The sequence below is a fragment of the Macrobrachium rosenbergii genome, chromosome 23 (genome assembly GCF_040412425.1).
Source record: "Macrobrachium rosenbergii isolate ZJJX-2024 chromosome 23, ASM4041242v1, whole genome shotgun sequence".
Taxonomy (NCBI): domain Eukaryota; kingdom Metazoa; phylum Arthropoda; class Malacostraca; order Decapoda; family Palaemonidae; genus Macrobrachium; species Macrobrachium rosenbergii.
In genome coordinates this window covers 42,886,969-42,906,968 of record NC_089763.1, presented here as the reverse complement: position 1 = coordinate 42,906,968, position 20,000 = coordinate 42,886,969, and the positions used below count along the sequence as shown (strand labels likewise).

At 35.3% G+C, this 20,000-nt stretch overlaps 1 long non-coding RNA gene across 1 annotated transcript in view; it reads right to left on the bottom strand.

The window, feature by feature from the left end:
- The window catches only part of LOC136851564 (uncharacterized), an 83,307-nt gene that overhangs the window by 39,926 nt on the left and 23,381 nt on the right, over positions 1-20,000 (bottom strand). Inside the window, exon 2 of the long non-coding RNA XR_010856917.1 lies at positions 8,634-8,779. This is a non-coding gene — a long non-coding RNA (uncharacterized lncRNA). The remainder of the gene's footprint in view (positions 1-8,633; positions 8,780-20,000) is intronic.

Sequence of the window (20,000 nt, the reverse complement as noted above, 5' to 3'; positions counted from 1 at the left end):
AGAAACTTCAATTTTTTTTCGTGTATTTTCCATGTAGATTTTTTCCAAGACTTCGCCGTGAGTTATTCCAGAGACCCCTTAAATATTGTTCAGTTAGGTATTATGCAGGTGTTTAGATCATTAGAAGACAAAGACCTCTTGAATTTATGGAGAAGAATATACAACCATGCAATATGAGATATCGTTATGTGTCTCATTTATCGTGACATAAATTTTGTTTATTGTTTATTTGCATTCACAAACCTCCATGTGAAGAATGTGTATAAACACATCCCCGCGCGACGGATATAAAAAAATTATTGTAGTTTCTAGTCACAAATTTTGGAAAAAAATGAAAATATAGTTATTTATATATATATATAGTTATTTATATATACATATATATGTACACACACACACACACACACACACACACACACACACACACACACACATATATATATATATATATATATATATATATATATATACATACATACGACTGATCTACGCCGCGTCTCAGTACTAACGTACATTTATGTCGAACACAAATGGAAATATGAATTACATTGAATAGAACAGAATATGGAATTCAGGCCAAAGACCAAGAGCTGAAACGGAAACTGACAGTAAAAAGGCTTGAGATGTAACAGGAGGAAAGCCTCGCAGTTGCATCATGAATCAATAATTGTTAGGAGAGGATGGAAATTAAGATGGAAGAAAGAGAATATGAACGGAGATATAGTAAAAGGAATGAAACGGGCTGCAGCTAGGGGCCGAAGGGACGCTACAAAGTCTAGTTCATTGGTTCCTATTAAACCAGTCGCTGGATACAACACTTCCTCAACAAGGTGGAACTCTCACTCCCTTCACGTATAACGACCGTTTCCATTTTCCCTCACCCTTTACCTTTCGTTTTTCCCTCTTCACCTCTTTTCAACCTTCGAGGGCGACCTAAAGTCATAGGATTGCCTGTCCCATTCAAAGACAAGATAATAAGAAAAATAAAAAGCGTTGTAACTTCGCCCCGAATATGTGCCACTTTCCACTTCTTCATTGAGAGAAGAGCGCCCATGGGAATATAACTCGGAAACAAATAACCTGGAGCCGTCCTCCGGACAAAATTACATACCTTAATCCCTGTAGCGCAATGGTCAAGAATCCAGTATTGCATATGGAAGGGGGAAAAGGAATTTGGTCTCACATATCCTTGTAGAGCGAGATCGGAACTCTTTTGAGGATTGGGGTTATTGAGTTAGCAGACTGTCACAGATATATATATATATATATATATATATATATATATATATATATATATATATATATATATATATATGAAATTTTTATCACTCCGTGATTTATATACAATCACGAAGCTACAAATGTCGTTTAACATCCAATTAACGCTACTTCGGGAATATCCCCGATGGGGAATTATCACCGAAGGGGAATTTTATAAGTGATAAATGGATCGGTACTGCCGGGTCTCGATCCCTCGACACAGTTACCTTCCAATTACTCCAGTCGACGGTCTAGCCACTGAGCCATCGAGAGAGGTATAAGTTAACGCCGAATCTACTGTACTTGTTATATATATATATATATATATATATATATATATATATATATATATATATATATATATATATATATATATATATATATATATGTGTGTGTGTGTGTGTGTGTGTGTGTGTGTGTGTGTGTGTGTGTGTGTGTGTATTTCATTTCCCAAAATTTGTGACTTAAAATTAAGCAATAATGTTTTCATTTATATCATGTCAGTCATGTAAGGATACATCTGTATACATTCTTTAAACAGAGGTTTATGAAAGTAAGCGATAAATCATATGCCACGATATATAAGACGTAATAATATGTCCTATTTCATGCCTACATATTTTTCTCCATTAGTTCAAGTGATGTTTCTCATTTAATGATATAAACAAGCAGTAAACATCTAGGGGCTCTAATGAATAATATACGACGAAGTTTGCAAAAAGGCTACCTTGGAAATATATTAAAAACTTTGAAGTTTCTGCCTGGATAATATCTACGAAAATCTGTATCTCTACCGGAAACATATTCGCCAAAAAATCTGGAGTTTCTATTTGTCAAAGTATATGCAAAAAGTGTGTGAAGTTTCCACCTGATAATATTGGCTAAAAATCTAGTTTCTACCTGCAAAATATACGCAAAGTATCCGAATATTCTACCTGGAAAATAGGCCCAAAAAACTCAAGTTTCTACTTGAAAATATACGCAAAAAATCTGAAGTTACTAATTGGAAAATATAAGTGAAAAATCTGAAGTTGCTACTTGGAAAATATACGTAAAAAAAACCAAAGTTACTACTTGTCAAATATACGCAAAAACCTCAAGTTCCTACTTGAAAATATACGCAAAAAAATCTGAAGTTACTACTTGGAAAATATACGTAAAAAATCTGAAGTTACTACCTGGAAAATATACGCAAAAGGTCTGAAGTTACTACTTGGAAAATATACACAAAAAGCTCAAGATTCTGCGTGAAAATATACACAAAAAATCTGAAGTTACTACTTGGAAAATATACATAAAAAATCTGAAGTTACTACTTGGAAAATATGTGCAAAAAACTCTTAGTTTCTACTTGAAAATATACGCAAAAAATCTGAAGTTACTACTTGGAAAATATACGTAAAAAATCTGAAGTTATTACTTGGAAAATATAAGCAAAAGATCTGAAGTTACAACTTGGAAAATATACACAAAAAGCTCAAATTTCTGCTTGAAAATATGCGCAAAAATCAGAAGTTACTACTTGGAAAATATGCGCAAAAAACTCAAGTTTCTAATTGAAAATATACGCAAAAAATCTGAAGTTACTGCTTGGAAAATATACGTAAAACATCTGAAGTTACTGCTTGAAAAATATACGTAAAAAATCTGAAGTTACTGCTTGAAAAATATACGAAAAAATCTGAAGTTACTACTTGGAAAATATAAGCAAAAAACTTAAGTTTCTACTTGAAAATATACGCAAAAAATCTGAAGTTACTACTTGGAAAATATACGTAAAAAATCTGAAGTTTTAACCTGAAAATATACGCAAAAATCTTAATTTTCTTCCGGAAAAACGTGCGCAAAAAATTCTGAAGTCTCTGCCTGTAAAGTATATGCATAAAATCTGAAGTTTCTACCTGAAAATATACTAAAAAAATTATGAAATTTCTACCTGGTGAATATAAGCAAAATGTCTGAATTTTCTACCTGGAACATAAGATCAAAATACTGAAGTTTCTACCTGGAAAATATATGCGAAAAATCTGAAGTTTTTTACCTGAAAATATATGCAAAAAATCTGAAGTTTCTACCTGGAAAATATATGCGAAAAATCTGAAGTTTTTTTACCTGAAAATATATGCAAAACTAAAGTTTCTACCTGGAAAATATATGCGAAAAATATGAGTTTATACCTGCAAATATGCGCAAAATATCTGAAGTTTCTACCTGGAAAATATAGGTTTTTCTATTTCGAGAATATGCGCAAAGATCTGAAATTTCTACCTGTAAAATATACGCAAAAAATCTGAAATTTCTACCTGTAAATATACGTAAAAAATCAGAAATTCCTACTTGTAAAATATACGCAAATAATCTGAAATTTCTGCCTGTAAATTATACGAAAAAGTATTTTTTCCCTGAAAATTTATGGAAAAAACTCTGAATCGTCTATCAGTGAAATAAATGCCAAAAACTGAAGTTTTATCTGTGAAATATACGCAAAAAATCTGAAGTTTCTATCTGGAAAACATGCACAAAAACCCGAAGTTTCTTCCCGAAAATATCCGCAAAAAATCTGGTTTTACCTAGAAAATATTAGACAAAAATCCGAAGTTTCTATCTGAAAAGTATACACAATAAATCTGACATTTACCTTGAAAATATAAAAAAATCTAAAGCTTCTCCCTTGAAAATATATGAAAAAGATATAAAAGATCTATCAAAAAAACACACCACCGTCATTTGAAAAAAAATTGCTCTAATTAAAAAAGTAAAAAAATGCAATCGAGTTTTTTGTACAGCGTATAATGATGTATGAAACTCTCAGCCACGGCCTATAAAACTTTCTTCTTATGAAACTTTCAGCCACAGCCCGCTGGTGGCCTGAGTTGTTGGAGCGGTGCAATCGATTAGTCTAACTTTAACCTTAATTTAAAACTACCGAGACAGCGTATGTTTAATTGATGTATGAAACTCTCAGCCACGGCCTATAAAACTCTAAATAAATGAAGAGTGCTCGTTCATCCACTCTGATTTTTTTATTATTTTCAATAGGATTCCGGCTCTAATAAAAGCAACTTTCGCTCTTCCTGATATTCGAAATACGTAATACACGCCCGTTCCCACACGGCTGTACAAGAGTATTAAAAGGTCTATGACTAAAAGAGGAATGTCGTTTACCCAGTTATTCTAATATATCTCCAGTTTAATAAAATATTAATGACACTCCAGTAAAAAATGTATTAAAAGGTCACTGAATACATTTAAATACTCTAAAATGCCCTTTTCTGTTAGCAATTTCACACATTCCAGCAGGGAAACGTAATGTGCTTCAATTGTAATGGGAAATCAACCACACTCAATATTATGAATAGATAAAATCTACATTCCCATAAAAATAGGTTACTGGTTTAATGAAGAGTTACCTGTTCAATATATTACTTACAGAGACGATGACATGCGCACTGTACAATGGCAAAGTTGACGGTCATTCATAATAATAATAATAATAATAATAATAATAATAATAATAATAATAAGAAGAAGAAGAAGAAGAAGAAGAAGAAGAAGAAGAAGAAGAAGATGAATAAGAAAAAGAAGTAGAAGAAGAAGAAGAATAAGAAAAAAAAGTAGAGGAAGAAGAAGAAAAAAAAGTAAAAGAAGAAGAAGAAGAAGAAGAAGAAGAAGAAGAAGAAGAAGTAGAAGGAGAAGAAGAAATCTGGTTCGTTCAAAGTATGTGCTGCCTCCCCTCTAAGCCCCTAGCGGTAGAGGCAAGTTCTCAAAAAGGTCCCGAGAGGCGATATTAAATTCCTTTATCCTGGCAACGTCATAAGAGAAACTACAATGCCGATTGCGGAGGGCATGAAAGGAATCTGTCCTCTCTCGGAGTGGCGGGAGGGCCAATAAAGTCATTGCCCCTTCTGTACCGTAGGGGGGTAATGCCGTCAGTGCATCTCACGCAGTGCGCTGTAGCCATTACTTGAAAGTTCTTTGCAGCGTCGATTCGGCCCCTACTGCAACCCCTTCCATTTCTTTTACTGTACCCTCGTTCATATTCTTTTTCTTCCATCTTCAATCTTACTCTCCACCCTCCCCTACCAATTGTTTCATTTTTACTCTCAATTTTCCTTTCAGCGCTGAATGGCATTATAAGTCTCAGCGCTTGGCCTCTGAATTAAATTTTATATTTCATTCCATTGCCCCGTCTGCCTGTCATGGCAACAGTTCTGTCAAAAAGACGCCACCCTCCAGCTTGACAGAAACCACTTACGGGTTTATGACAAGATTCTGTGATTGCATAAGACCTGTTTCATTCAAACAAGGACAGAAATAACGGAAGTAACGGTTTTTTTTGGAAACGATCTGAACTTTGTGGTCAGAAAAGTGTGTTTTTCATTCTCCTATGTTGAATGTTCTCGGGTACCGAGCGTTCCAGGGTCAATGGTGTAGTGCAAAAGTCATTATAGTTGTATGTTACAAATTTCAGTGCATTGGGCTAACATTCTCAAGGTCCGTGGTTCGATCCCGGCCTGCCATCTGCATATAAAATTTTACGTAAAGTCACAAAGTAATTGACAAGCAAAGAAATATAAATAAAATCCAAGAAATAAAGAAACACAGACATCAAATGCAACCTAAACCATTCTCATCCAGAGAAAGTACTGATAATTATGATAATTCCTTAGTCTTTCAGAGTAATCATAAGAATAAACATAACCAGTTTACGACAGAGAGCAGAGTTCAAAATAATGGCAGATTGTTAATATACAGTATTAACAATATATATCTATATGTATATATATAAACAAATAGCTGAAAACCTTATTTAACAGCGCTCTAGCCCAAAGACTATATCTAATAATGTCCTGAGTTACCTTACCGAAGGTCACTGGAGAGGTTTATTGTTTGCCACTGAGAGACAGATTATAAATAAATGGATTACTTTTCTGTAAAAGAAAACTGTTGTGCCGGCTTTGTCTGTCCGTCCGCACATTTTATGTCCGCCCTCAGATCTTAAAAACTACTAAGGCTAGAGGGCTGCAAATTGGTATGTTGATCATCTACCCTCGAGTCATCAAACACACCAAATTGCAGCCCTCTAGCCTCAGTAGTTTCTATTTTATTCAAGGTTAAAGTTAGCCATAATCGTGCTTCCGACAACGATATAGGATAGGTCACCACCGGGTCGTGGTTAAAGATTCATGGGGCGCCGCTCATACAGCATTACATGGCGGCCACCGAAAGACAGATCTATTTTCGGTGGCCTTGATTATAAGCTGTAGCGGCTGTACAGAAAACTCGACTGCGCCGAAGAAACTTCGGCGCAATTTTTATTGGTTTTGTTCATAAAATTAATTTTGTTTTCATCAGGTTTCCAGAAGAAAGATGTTCAATCGTATGTTACACTCAAAATGCCCTCGTATTTTTCATAAAGTTTTTGTCTTCGGTCTCCTGAATAAATGTCGAGAAATAAATTCAAGGGAAGGGGAAATTCGTTGCAGGAGATAGAGGTTGGGAGCCATTTTTCAGTCGGGTCTCCCTTTCTCTCTCTCTCTCTCCCCCTTCTGCTTTTATAGTTACATACACAAATGCAAACAATGACAAACACACTTATGTGCATTATACATACATACATATGTAAATACACACACAATATATGTGTGTATATATATACATATATATATATATATATATATATATATATATATATATATATATATATATATATGTGTGTGTGTGTGTGTGTGTATGTACGTGTACACACACACACACACACACACACACACACACATATATATATATATATATATATATATATATATATATATATATATATATATATATATATATATATATATATATATATGCATTATTTAATTGCAAATAGCCCATGTGATGCCCAAACAATTCCTGAAAGGAAAGTAAAAATACCTCATTTCTCAATATGCTATTTTTTAAAAACTTGACAGAATAGTATTGCAAAGCCTGCGTAATAAAGTAGACCCACCTCGCTGCCCAGATCCGTTTGAGTGAAAAACTGTTGGTTCAGATTTCGTCAGCGTTTATAGAGTGAGCCTGAGAGGGTTGGAGTTGTGACGTCGTTAGCCATCCTATAACCCCCTCCCCCTCTACCTCCAAACACCTCCTTCCTCACATGTACAGACAACTACGCCCAACACAGCGAAAACAGGTTCTTTCCATACCTTCAGCTTCAGAGACGCTGCTGTGGTATTGCAAATGGCGTTGCCCGGACTCAGGAATTTCATATTGCCTCGTGTTGCCTTTTCCTCAATCGTTTTCTTTCGTGGCAGACATTGTGAATTTTCTGTCAATGACGAGTCTATTTGTGGCCGAGCTGGTATGCTGGTAATACCGAACGTGTCATTGTTGTTGTGGTTTCTTCTTCTTCTTATTATTATTATTATCATTATTATTATTATTGTTGTTGTTGTTGCTGTTGTTGAATAAAATGGCTGCATTATGCGAACTGATTTTTTACTGAGTTTTCTCAATTCTTCTTATAATTCGCTTTTCCTGAACATCAATATTGGTGACCTACTGTAATATTTAAATAAAGAACTTCTGCTGTAATAAATACGCTGTTTTATCCATCGAAATATGACCATTGGCCAATTATTGACCAATACTGATGTGCAGGAAAAGCGAATTATTAGAAGAATTGAGAAAACTCAGTATAAAATCATTTTGCATAATGCAGCCATTTTATTCAACGAAACTTGCCTTTAGGAGGGTCTTCCTCCTTATTATTTATTATTATTATTATTATTATTATTATTATTATTATTATTATTATTATTATTATTATATCCTCCTGATACAATGCTATTGCCTTGCCTAACAAGCTTCTATAGAATAGGACACCAATCGTGAAAAAGTGAGAGTTGCGCCTGCTGACTTGGAGAATTGAAAAAAAGCTAAGAAATAATAGACAGATACTTCAGCTTACTAAATTAAACAAAATATTTCATCTCTTCTTTATTCTTGTTTAATTTTCATTTGTTCTTTCTTGTCCTAGCTGCAGTAACCCATCTCGTATTTTCGAATGGATGGTATACACTGACTGACTTTCCTAGAGTTACTGAGTAGAAGAGGGAGGTGTCTTTGATCAAAACAGAAGTGGTGTTTTTTTTCCTGGGGATAAGTAAGAGTAGTTTGAGGCATCTAGCCTATGTGAATAAAGGGTTTAGTGACATCTTCACTAGATACGAATCAGAAGATAAACTTCCCCAAAATCGGAACTGTTGGGAGGGCTAAATCGTTCAGCTTCTTGACTTCCGTCGTTGTTCAGATCAGCAAGTGAATTAACGTTACAGTCCTCCAAAGTCGTTATTCCCAGCCTGTTTGTACCATAAGAATTCTTTACCTACCTTCTCTCAGTAGTCGACATCATTCAGATGTGGTTGTCCCGTAATAATTTCATTTTTATGGGCCATTTTCTCCGAAGATAATCAATGACGTCACTCGGCCAGACAATCAGTTGAAAATTTCCGTCAGACAGGATTAGACGATGGACCTTTTAAGAGAAATAAAGGTGAGTTGAAACATTTGCATTCGTATTTAGACCACTGGAACCTACATTCATTGTATAGTTCAGAGAATATTTTTTTATGAGCTCGTAAGTGAAAAAGACTGAATTTATGGCCAGAGGGTTGTAAATAATAACAACGATTAATGGATCTAGGGTATCTTTTTTCATACTGTTTACGAAAGGCAATAAGAGTGGCTTCATTATCTCATTTCATTTTCTGGAATACAAAAAGGAATTAAAAATGACCTTATTGTATAACAGATTAAGCTTAGAAAGTAAAATTTTTTGTCACAGTAAATAAAATGATCATAAAAGAATCTGTTGTAAGATCTGTGAATTCTTATAACTTACACAATTGTTTCAATAAACGTAGCTGAAAAGAAGAAAAGTACCCATGAGATACATTAATAAAATCGAAGGGAGAAAACGATTCCTTATAAATATTTCATAGTTTCAGGTTTAGCAAAACATGAAAAAGAAACAGGAAAAACCTCCTCGCTATCTCTGAATCTCATCTTTTCCCCCAAAAACAGGGTCCCATTCACGGTGGAAAATGCAAGACGCTTAACATTGTGAAAGTGGAGGAAGTTAATAAACGCCAGAACGAAAACTTCTTTGCAAAGGAGGGAAAAGAGTGATGGAGAGGAAACGGCGCAGAAGTTTATACGAGAGGGATAAAAACATCCGTTTAAAGGAGGGGAGAAATAATGTAGAGAAAAGGGTGCAGTTGTTTCTAACAGAAGAAAAACGTCTTTGTATAGGAAGGGAAAGTGTAATGGACTTATACATGGGAGAAAGAAATGAAGAAGATTTTCAAAATAAGGAAAATTAAATGCGTTTTGTTCAGAAGAAAAGTACAAGCAGCATTTTAAAATGAGAGATGGTGCGTCTGTAAAGTAAATGAGTAGAGAAAACGGTGCTGAAAGTCTTCAAATGAGTGAATAATAAAAGGAGCTGTGTTAAGAACGATGATAAATCCTTCTGGTAAAGGGCGAAATAGTGAGGCTGCCTTTGGCAAAGAGGATAAGGGAGAAATGAGAATCTGCTAAAGGGGGAAATGACAAAAGGGAAAAAGGGAAAGTGTCTTTCATGCTATGGAAATTTAAAATTGGTCTTTGTGAAACGGGAAACGACTCTCTAAGGAGGAAAAGGTCTTGATAAGGGAGAGAAGATTGGAGGAGTCTTTTTTTTTTTTGCGGAAAAGATGCAAGATCAGAAAGGTCTTTGCAGCAGAGAAAAGTTCAATGATCCTTTGTAAAGAAAGAAAGATTCGAAGGATTTTTGTATAGGATCGGAGGTCTGAAAGGTCTTTGCAATCGATAAAAGATCAAAAAGAGTCTTTGTGCATGAGGAAAGATTCGAGGGGTCCTTCTAAAAGGCAGCCATATAAAAAGGTGTTTTTAGTTTTCTGTAAAAGAAAACTATTGTGCCGGCTTTGTCTTTCCGTCCGCACTTTTTTCTGTCCGCCCTCAGATCTTACAAACTACTGAGGCTAGAGTGCTGCAAATTGGTATGTTGATCATCCATCCTCCAATCATCAAACATATCAAATTGCAGCCCTCTAGCCTAATTATTTTGTATTTTATTCAAGGTTAAAGTTAGCCATAATCGTGCGTCTGGCAACGCTTAGGACAGGCCACCACCGGGCCGTGGTTAAAGTTTCATGGGCCGCGGCTCATACAGTATTATACCGAGACCACCGAAAGACAGATCTATTTTCGGTGGCCTTGATTATACACTATAGCGGCTGCACAGAAAACTCGATTGCGCTGAAGAAACTTCGGCGCATTTTTTACTGTTTTTTTTTTTTTTTTTTGTAAAGCTGTTAAATGAAATTATTCGAGAGTGTGCGAAGTGCTTTCTACATCACTGGATATACAGAATTAAAACAACATATTCGATTTTCTCTACGATCAGTACTTAACTCCCGGTTCAAGATGCCACTCAGTTCCGAAAGATGTTTCTGAAACTATGCTCATGTAAGACATTAAATTTTTTTCTTATGAAGAAATTGTTATGATAAGACATTTCTCCTTAAATCTGATAAAAGATGATATGTATGATGTCAGGAACGGAAGTTTTTCTTCACGAAGAGATGATAAAAATTATCAGAAACATTTTTATCTAATGGCACTGTTTGGCCAATTTTGAGGGGAAATTCTAAAAAGAAATACAAAAAACCTTCTGTCAAGACGTTATGAAATATAGGATTTATGAAATCATGTCGCGTGGCTGAAACAGAGTGACTTTTTGGAAAGCAAATAAAACAAGTTAAAAATGCGCCGAAGTTTCTTCGGCGCAGTCAATTTTTCTGTACAGCCGCTACAGCGTATAATCAAGGCCACCGAAAATAGATCTATTTGTCAGTGGTCTCAGTATAATGCTTGTACGAACCGCAGCCCACGAAACTTTAACCTCGGCCCGGTGGTGGCCTCTTCTAAACCATTGCCAGAAGCACGATTATGACTAAATTTAACCTTAAGTAAAATAGAAACTACTGAGGCTAGAGGGCTGCAATTTTGTATATTTGATGATGGGGGGGGGAGATGATCAACATACCAATTTGCAGCCCTCTAGCCTCAGTAGTTTTTAAGATCTGAGGGCTGACAGAAAAAATTGCGGACAGAAAAATAAGCTGACGAACAGACAAAGCCGGCACAATAGTTTTCTTTCACAGCAAACTAAAAACTGATTCTTGATGCCCTTAAATGATCTCACTCTCTTTCAAAGACTTCCCCTAAATTCCGAAACATTTTGATGCTCTGTACCTACAACTTCATCTCTGGCGAACAGAAGGGGAATAACTTTGTGCCGTAGACAATGGAATATTGGAACTCGGTAAAGCAACAGCGATAATGAAAATACGGAGGGGAGGCGCAGAGGGAAAATCAGAGGGAATTCTAATTGAGAGAAAGCCATAGACTGTTCAAGCACTGGAATGGAGATTATTTGAAGAGATATTTCATACATAGTTTAAATACTTTCTTATATATATACAGCGTGTACGTACCTGTAATTTATAATAATGGGATTATATATATATATATATGTGTGTGTGTGTGTGTGTGTGTGTGTGTGTGTGTGTGTTGCGTGTATGTAATTGTTTTGCGCTATGCAGAGAGAGAGAGAGAGAGAGAGAGAGAGAGAGAGAGAGAGAGAGAGAGAGAGAGAGAGAAACTGTCCTGTCGGACATTTCATTCACAACTTTCTGAGTCTTTTATGTTTCCTTGATTTTTCATGAATCTCTCTCTCTCTCTCTCTCTTTAATTCCATCTTTCTTTCGCACTAAAATTTTGATAGAGTTGGTAATTCGGTCTCTTTTCCTTCCTTCTTGGGTAAATATGCATAAAATCTACCTGAGAATTATAAATAAATAAACAAATATATATATATATATATATATATATATATATATATATATATATATATATATATATATATATATATATACATTATATATATATATATATATATATATATATATATATATATGTATGTATATATTGCATCTATGTAAATATGTACTTCTGAATGCATGTAGAAATCGGTTACCAACTAGATCAAATGGCTCTTAGTTCTGCTGAATATTGACCAGAGGTTTCCTGAAAGTCATTTTCTGCTGAAAACGAACATATAAATGATTAATTAAAAGAACAGCGAAATAATGGTGGGAAGGGGAAATATATGCCCACAGCAGCTGGTGTTCCAAGATGGTCACTGAGGGGAGAATTTTTTCTTATTTAGTGAAAAAGTAAATGGAAAACATATCATTTGGAAAAAGGATGAATTAAATAAAAAACAGTGAATTATACGAAAAAAGGCAAGTAATCCAGGCCTGGCGGATCCCTTTTAGGTAATTCGGGCCCTTCTAAACCAGATGTCAATGAAGAGAGAGAGAGAGAGAGAGAGAGAGAGAGAGAGAGAGAGAGAGAGAGAGAAGAGAGAGAGAGAGAGAGAGAGAGAGTAGAGATAAGTGTTTTATTCCATCTGCACCTATCTTTAACTTTTCGTACCCAAAAGTTGTCGAAGGTGTAGCGTGGGGTGAAAAATAACGTCACAGAGAGAGAGAGAGAGAGAGAGAGAGAGAGAGAGAGAGAGAGAGAGAGAGACCATTAGAGACATGAAGATATATAGTTAGACAGATAACGGATAAATCCAGACAGCAGAAAAAACAAACAGAAAAGCAAAGATTAATAAAAAGATAAAGATATAGAGAAAAAAATGTCAAATAAGAGGCAAATGTGAAGAGAGAAAAACAGCCAGATAAATTCTCTCGTTAAAAAGAATATCAAAAGTTTTATTATTAATTCATTTCGATACTGACCTAAGGTCAATGTCCAACCTGACCACTCTTCTTCTCTCTTCTAATTACTAATTCTGATTTTTCTATAACTGACGTCACAGAGTCAAGGAGAATGTCATCCTTGGAAAATGGAGGACTTGTATGTCGATTCGAGGTCGACGTGCACGTCGATTTGACGTCGACTCGTAAGTCGAATCGAATTCGAAGTCGACTTGTATGTAATGTAGATTCGAGGTAGAATCGTCTGTCGATTCGAGGTCAACTTGTGCGACTTTTCTGGTCGACTTGTTCGTCGATTCGAGGTCGAGTTGTATGTCGATTGGAGGTCGATTTGTATGGCGATTCGAGGTCGAGTAGTATGTCTACTCGATGTCGATTTGTCTGTTGATTCGAGGTCGACTTGTATATCGAATTGAGGTCAGCGTGAATTCCGTTTCGAGGTCGACATGTATGTCGTTTCAAGGTCGACTTGTCTGTCGATTCGAGGTCGACTTGTATGCCGATTCGAGGTCGACTAGTATGTCGATTCGAGATCGACTCGTCTGTTGATTCGATGTCAACTAGTATGTCGATTCGAGGCCGAATAGTATGTCGATTCGAAGTCAATTTGTACGTCGATTCGAGGTCGAGTTGTATGTCGATTCGAGGTCGACGTGTAAGTCGAATAGAGATCGAGTTGTATGTCGATTCGAGATCGACGTCCATGTCGATTTGAGGTCGGGTTTCATGTTGATTCAAGGTCGACGTGTTTGTCGATTCGAGGTCGACATGCATGGCGGTTTGAGGTCGAGCTGTGTGTAGATTTGAAGTCGACTTGCCTGTTGATTCAACGTCGACTTGTCTGCCGATTGATGGTCAACGTGTATGTAATTTCGAAGTGGACTTGTATGTCGATTCGAGGTTAACTTCTCAGTCAGTTCGAGGTCGACTTGTACGTCGATTCTAAGTCGACTTACCTTTCGATTGGAAATGGACTTGAATGTCTTTTCGAGGTCGACTCCTACAACGATTCGAGATCTACTTGTAGGTCGATTCGAAGTCGATTTGTCTATCGTATCTAGGTCGACTTGTCTGTTAATTCGAGGTCGACTTGTCTGTCGATTCGAGGTCGACGTGTCTATCCTCGAAGTTTCTCTGTCGTAATCAGGTCATCGAGGGAAACCCGATATCGGAGATTCCTTCCCACAAATAATTGTTTTCCCGTCCTCCTCCTCCTGAGATAAAAATAATCTTTTTATGGACTTTCCTTAAGATAGATACAGTAAAAATAGAATAAAAAATAAACATAAATGTAGATAAAAATATGAATGTAAAGTATAAAGTAATTATGGACATAAATATAAATAAAAATTTAAATATAAATACATTAATATGAAATACAAAGTATCTTGGGAAGGTTCTTTTTTATATTGACGTCAAATAATTGCAGATAATCCTTGTAATGACGCAAACATATTTTTAGATTGTATGTATTTTTTCCATTGCAGCGTCCACGCAGTCCATTTTCTATTTTATTTCTCACTTTCTTTCTTTCTTCCTTCCTTCATTTGTTCCTTTCTGAGCTTGAAAATCCAAAAGGCAATTATGAAATTCATAAAAACTTGACAAAAACAAATATTTTTTCTCTCTGGATTTTTTTTTTTTTTATCTTCGGAGAAAATCTTTTAGAAAGCCATGATCGGATAAAGGTGAAGATATTCTTTTAAAGTGTAAAAACTTTTTTTTTTTTTCATTACAGAATTATTCCTTATTTCTTTCTTCCTGATTTTCAATTTCCGATCTTTAACTTAAATAGCTGTTTTATTTCTTTTACATCCTTTTATTCCTTTCTGAGCTTGAAAATCCAAAATGCATTCATAAAATTCATCAAAACCTGACGATGAACAAACCTCTATCCGTTTTTATTGTATTTTTCCAAACTCCTTTTAAAACTCCATGATTCTTTCATGTCGTAATAACAGCTGGGAAAAACTCATGTGGCTTCGGAGTTCAAAAGGAGCAATTGGTGAAGAATCATATAACTTAAAAAGAAGAGGAATATCAACAACACAGATCTGTCGGGGAAAACCTCGATGGCATCTCCTGGTTCAGAATTCTTATCTCCTCCGATCTATTTCATCTTTTACTTCTTTTTACTATTTTTATTACGGTCTTCCCTCTTTGATATTTCGTTCAGATCGAGTCTTTTTCTGTTTCCCTTTCTCCGTATATGAAGAGAAGTTTCGATCTTTGTTTACGCTATTTTATCCAGCTTTTGAGAAGAATCATTTTGGAAACTAAAGAGGGTTATTCCTGGAATATGAAGCCATACGTAAATGCATGAAATTTATTAACAGAAAAAATCTTTTCTTTCTGGGCAATGTCATTTTTCCTCTTCTTATTTTCATTTTGAGACTTCGGGGCATCAAGCTGACAGTCTGCCCGTACGTGAGGCACTTATGTCAATACTTATATAAGTACACGACTCTGTGTGGTTTACAGTTATGTGAAAATATAGGCATATGGGGTATACAGTATACTGCGTGCCTAGGTAATGTACAGGGTGCTCTAATACACAGCATCAAACATTTTTTTGGCAAAATACAAATTATCCAAGCTTTTGCATTCTGTTCTGTGAAATTCGATTTTGCTTGAGATAAATTCACCTTGTTGTTTTATCTTGATTGTTTATACGTTAACAATTTTTTTTTTATTTTCTTCCGTGTTTAATTTCGGGTACCCTCACATAAACACCCCCCTCGGTCCATTAGAAGACCCTTTTCAATTTTTCGATGATAATTTTCTGAAATAACCTTTTCCTTCAGGTGGGGAATTTTTTTTTTAAAGATACACTTATCATCTTCTTGAGTATCTCCAAGTGCTTGTATCTTTCCAGCTCCTGTGTCTACTTAGTGAATAGTCTGTGTATAACCTTTTCTGTGATTTTCTTTTCCGATATAATTATATTTCAAGAAATGTGATTCTCCTTCAGTTGCGTCTTGTCTTGTGAGGTCTGTTTTTTTTTTTTCTTTCACACTCTTATAAGATGTTGTATTTTGTTCTGTTGTCTTTTGTGCAGCGTGGGTTGACAGTGTGTTGTATTCTGTTGTTGGAGAAATGTTTACTTATTACGAGGTGTTTCCGTTCCAGAGAAACTAGAACGGTTGAAATGTTTCTCTTCGGGGATGGCTTAGTGTTAGCGTAACCTTTAGTATGATTAACGCTAAATTATATCGTGCCTTGATGTATTTTGCCGTATGTGTACAGTATGTGTGTGTGTATATATATATATATATATATATATATATATATATATATATATATATATATATTCCTCATATATGCATATATACATGTATATATATCCTATATATACGAGTATAAATAAATATATATGTGTGTATATATATACAGTATATACTTACACACACACACACACACACACACACACACACACACACATATATATATATATATATATATATATATATATATATATATATATATATATATTATGTATGCAATTAAGACTCAGTACCTTGAGCACAAGGATGTCATTATCATTATCATCATCATCATCATCATCATCATCATCATCATCACTACCACTGCGGCAAATTTCAGCAAGAGATAGATACGCAGATACAAGAAAGTATCATCGTCTGAATTTGCTGATCCTATTCCATTGACTTTAACCCTTGCATAGCGTTTCGTAGAAGGCGAATAAAGGGTATGCGTGAATCAGGTGCTTCCGGCGCCTAAACAGAAGGCTCGTCACCAGTGTGTAATTAACTGATTGATTATTGGAAGTTTTCTGGCGTCACAAATTACATCAAGTAAATTACGATTATCTGCATTTGTTGTCTGATATTTGGGTGATAGCTACATCTAGAGTTTATTAAGCTAAGATTATCCATGTTAATGCAAAGAATAGAACGGCATGGTTACACATTTTATTTCGTCCAATAAGATCATAAAACAATTTTTTGCTCGTGGATACATATTTTGTTTTGCCTATTAGTATCATAAAACAATTTTTTGTTCATGGATACGTATTTTGTTTTGTCTAATAGGATCATAAAACAATTTTTTGTTCATGGATACATATTTTGTTTTGTCTAATAGGATAACAAAACCATTTTTTGTTCATGGATACATATTTTGTTTTGCCTAATAGGATAACAAAACCATTTTTAGTTCATGGATACATATTTTGTTTTGTATAACAGGATCATAAAACAATTTTTTGTTCATGGATACGTATTTTTTGTCTAATATGATAACAAAGCCATTTTTTGTTCATGGATACATATTTTGTTTTGGCTAATTGGGTAACAAACCCATTTTTTTTAATGGATACATATTTTGTTTTGTCTAATAGGATAACAAAACCATTTTTGGTTCATGGATACATATTTTGTTTTGTCTAATAGGATCATAAAACAATTTTTGTTCATGGAATACATATTTTGTTTTGTCCAATAGGATCACAAAACCATTTTTTGTTCATGGATACATATTTCGTTTTATCTAGTAGGATAACAAAATCATTTTTTGTTCCAGTTATTTAAATCATCGAAAAAAAGAAATTGATTTTCAGCGTATTCGTCTGATACAAATGCAAGAGTCAATTACCCTAACCACAGACGCCTACAAATAAAGTATAAAAAAAGGTTTCTATATTAATTCTTTAAGTCACCGTCACTTGGACGACTGTGATGAACAGGACACCCTGTCACCACCCACTCTCCATTCCTCCTCCGTCACTCCAGTCTTCAATTGCCTGTCACCGAAGCAAGGGGGAAGGGGCTTCATTCATAACTCAAACAGGGAAGTTCGAACAGTTGGGAGTTTTGTTTGCTTAGTTATCTTGTTGAGAAATTGCTTAGGGCTACTTTGAATGAGGTCACGTATTTAGGTCATGTGCTTTCTCCGCCTTAACGTCATTTTTCCACAGCAGTAAGTAGCTCTCTTATTATTATTATTATTATTATTATTGCTGCTTAGCTTATTTTATTTTATTGAAGCTTTGCATTTATTTTGAAGACTTCTCTTCAGTGGAGGTGCGTGCTAACAGCACGCACTTCCACTGAAGAGAAGTCAATAAGGAAAATAGAAAAAGTCTTCTACAAAATAAATGCAGCTGCAGCAATAATATTCAATAGAACCTGTTTAAAAGAGGGTCTGCTGCCAAATTATATTATTATTATTATTATTATTATTATTATTATTATTATTATTATTATTATTATTATTCAGATGAACCCTATTCACATGGAACAAGCCCGCAGGGACCACTGATTGGAAATTCAAGCTTCCAAAGAATCCGATGTTCATTTACAAGAAGCAACAGAAGGTAATAGTAAATACAGAAAGAAGAGACCACTTATAAAAAAAAAAAAAAAAACTTAATTAACAGATAGATAAAAACGCAAGTCAATTATTAAAATACAAGGAGAATTAATATTGTTTCTTCGCTTGAACTTTTGAGTTTGCAATTGCACAACATCTTCAAGGAGAGAATAAAAAAAAATGCAGTCCCTGCTGCGTTCACCCTCCAATTTATACGATCGCGAGGAAGACTCGTATGTGACGCGTATTGCATAGCAACTAAAGCCCTGTTGCCTTTGTTGCAATCCCACTGGAGATACAAACTCCTCAGTATCGTTTTCCCCCGCTTCTGCTAACATTGAAGGAGAGTGAGAAGTTGGTTGGATGTCCTTCGTTAATGGTGGGACGGAAGTGGCGTCTCATACAAACTATTGTTGCCATATACTTTCAGATGGAAAATTGCTCTTGACTCTCAAAAATCAGTAATCTCAGGCCTCTGTCATTTCTAACCACACCATTCAATTAATCTTAATTCTTAAGTTCGCAAGACACGCTAAGAGTTATTAATTTCTACAAATATTGGGCTGGACGCAAAAATACACTAAAAATCAAATAACAAAATTACAGAATACTTTAGTCAACCGATACATCGGGTAGAAAAGACAGAATGGAATGGAATGGAATATGAAATTTAGGCCAAAGACCAAACTGTGGGGCCTACGAGAGGTCATTCAGAGTTGAAAGGGAAATTGAGTGTAAAAAATTCTTAAAGGTGTAACAGAAGGAAAACCTCGCAGTGGCACTATGAAACAATTGTTAGGTGAGGGTGGAAAGGAAGATGAAAGAAAGAGAATATGAATGGAGGTACAGTAATAGGAAGTGAAAGGGGCTTTAGATAGGGGCCGAGGGGACACCGCAAAGAATCTTAAGTCATGCCTACAGTGCACCGCGTGAGGTGCACTGACGGCACTACACCCCTACGGGAACTAGAAAAGAAAGGGCTCGATTTTGAAAAAGTTTTATGAGGAAAACTTAAGGCTTGGGTGAAGACAAGCTGAAATGAACTTTTCTTAGGTATTTCATTTCTTTTTCCTTTGGTTTCAGTTTCAGCATTTTAGTTTTCTGTAAAAGAAAACTATTGTGCCGGCTTTGTCCGTCTGTCCGCCCTCAGATCTTAAAAACTACTGAGGCTAGAGGGCTGCAAATTGGTATGTTGATCATCCACCCTCCAATCATCTAACATACCAAACTGCAGACCTCTAGCCTCAGCAGTTTTTATTTTATTGAAGGTCAAAGTCAGCCATAATTGTCCATCTGGCAACGATCTAGGACATGCCACCACCGGGGCGTAGTTAAAGATTCATGGGCCGCGGCTCATACATCATAATACCGAGACCACAGACAAATAGATCTATTTTCGGTGGCCTGGATTATGCGCTGTACAGAAAACTCGATTGCGCCGAAGAAACTTCCGCGCATTTACTTTTTGTTCTAGCCTCCGGCTCGGGAAAATTTAAGCCTTAAAAACCCATAAAAAGAAAGGATAAAAGGAAAGAGCTCGGCTGGACTTTTCATAGGATGAATTTCGGGAAC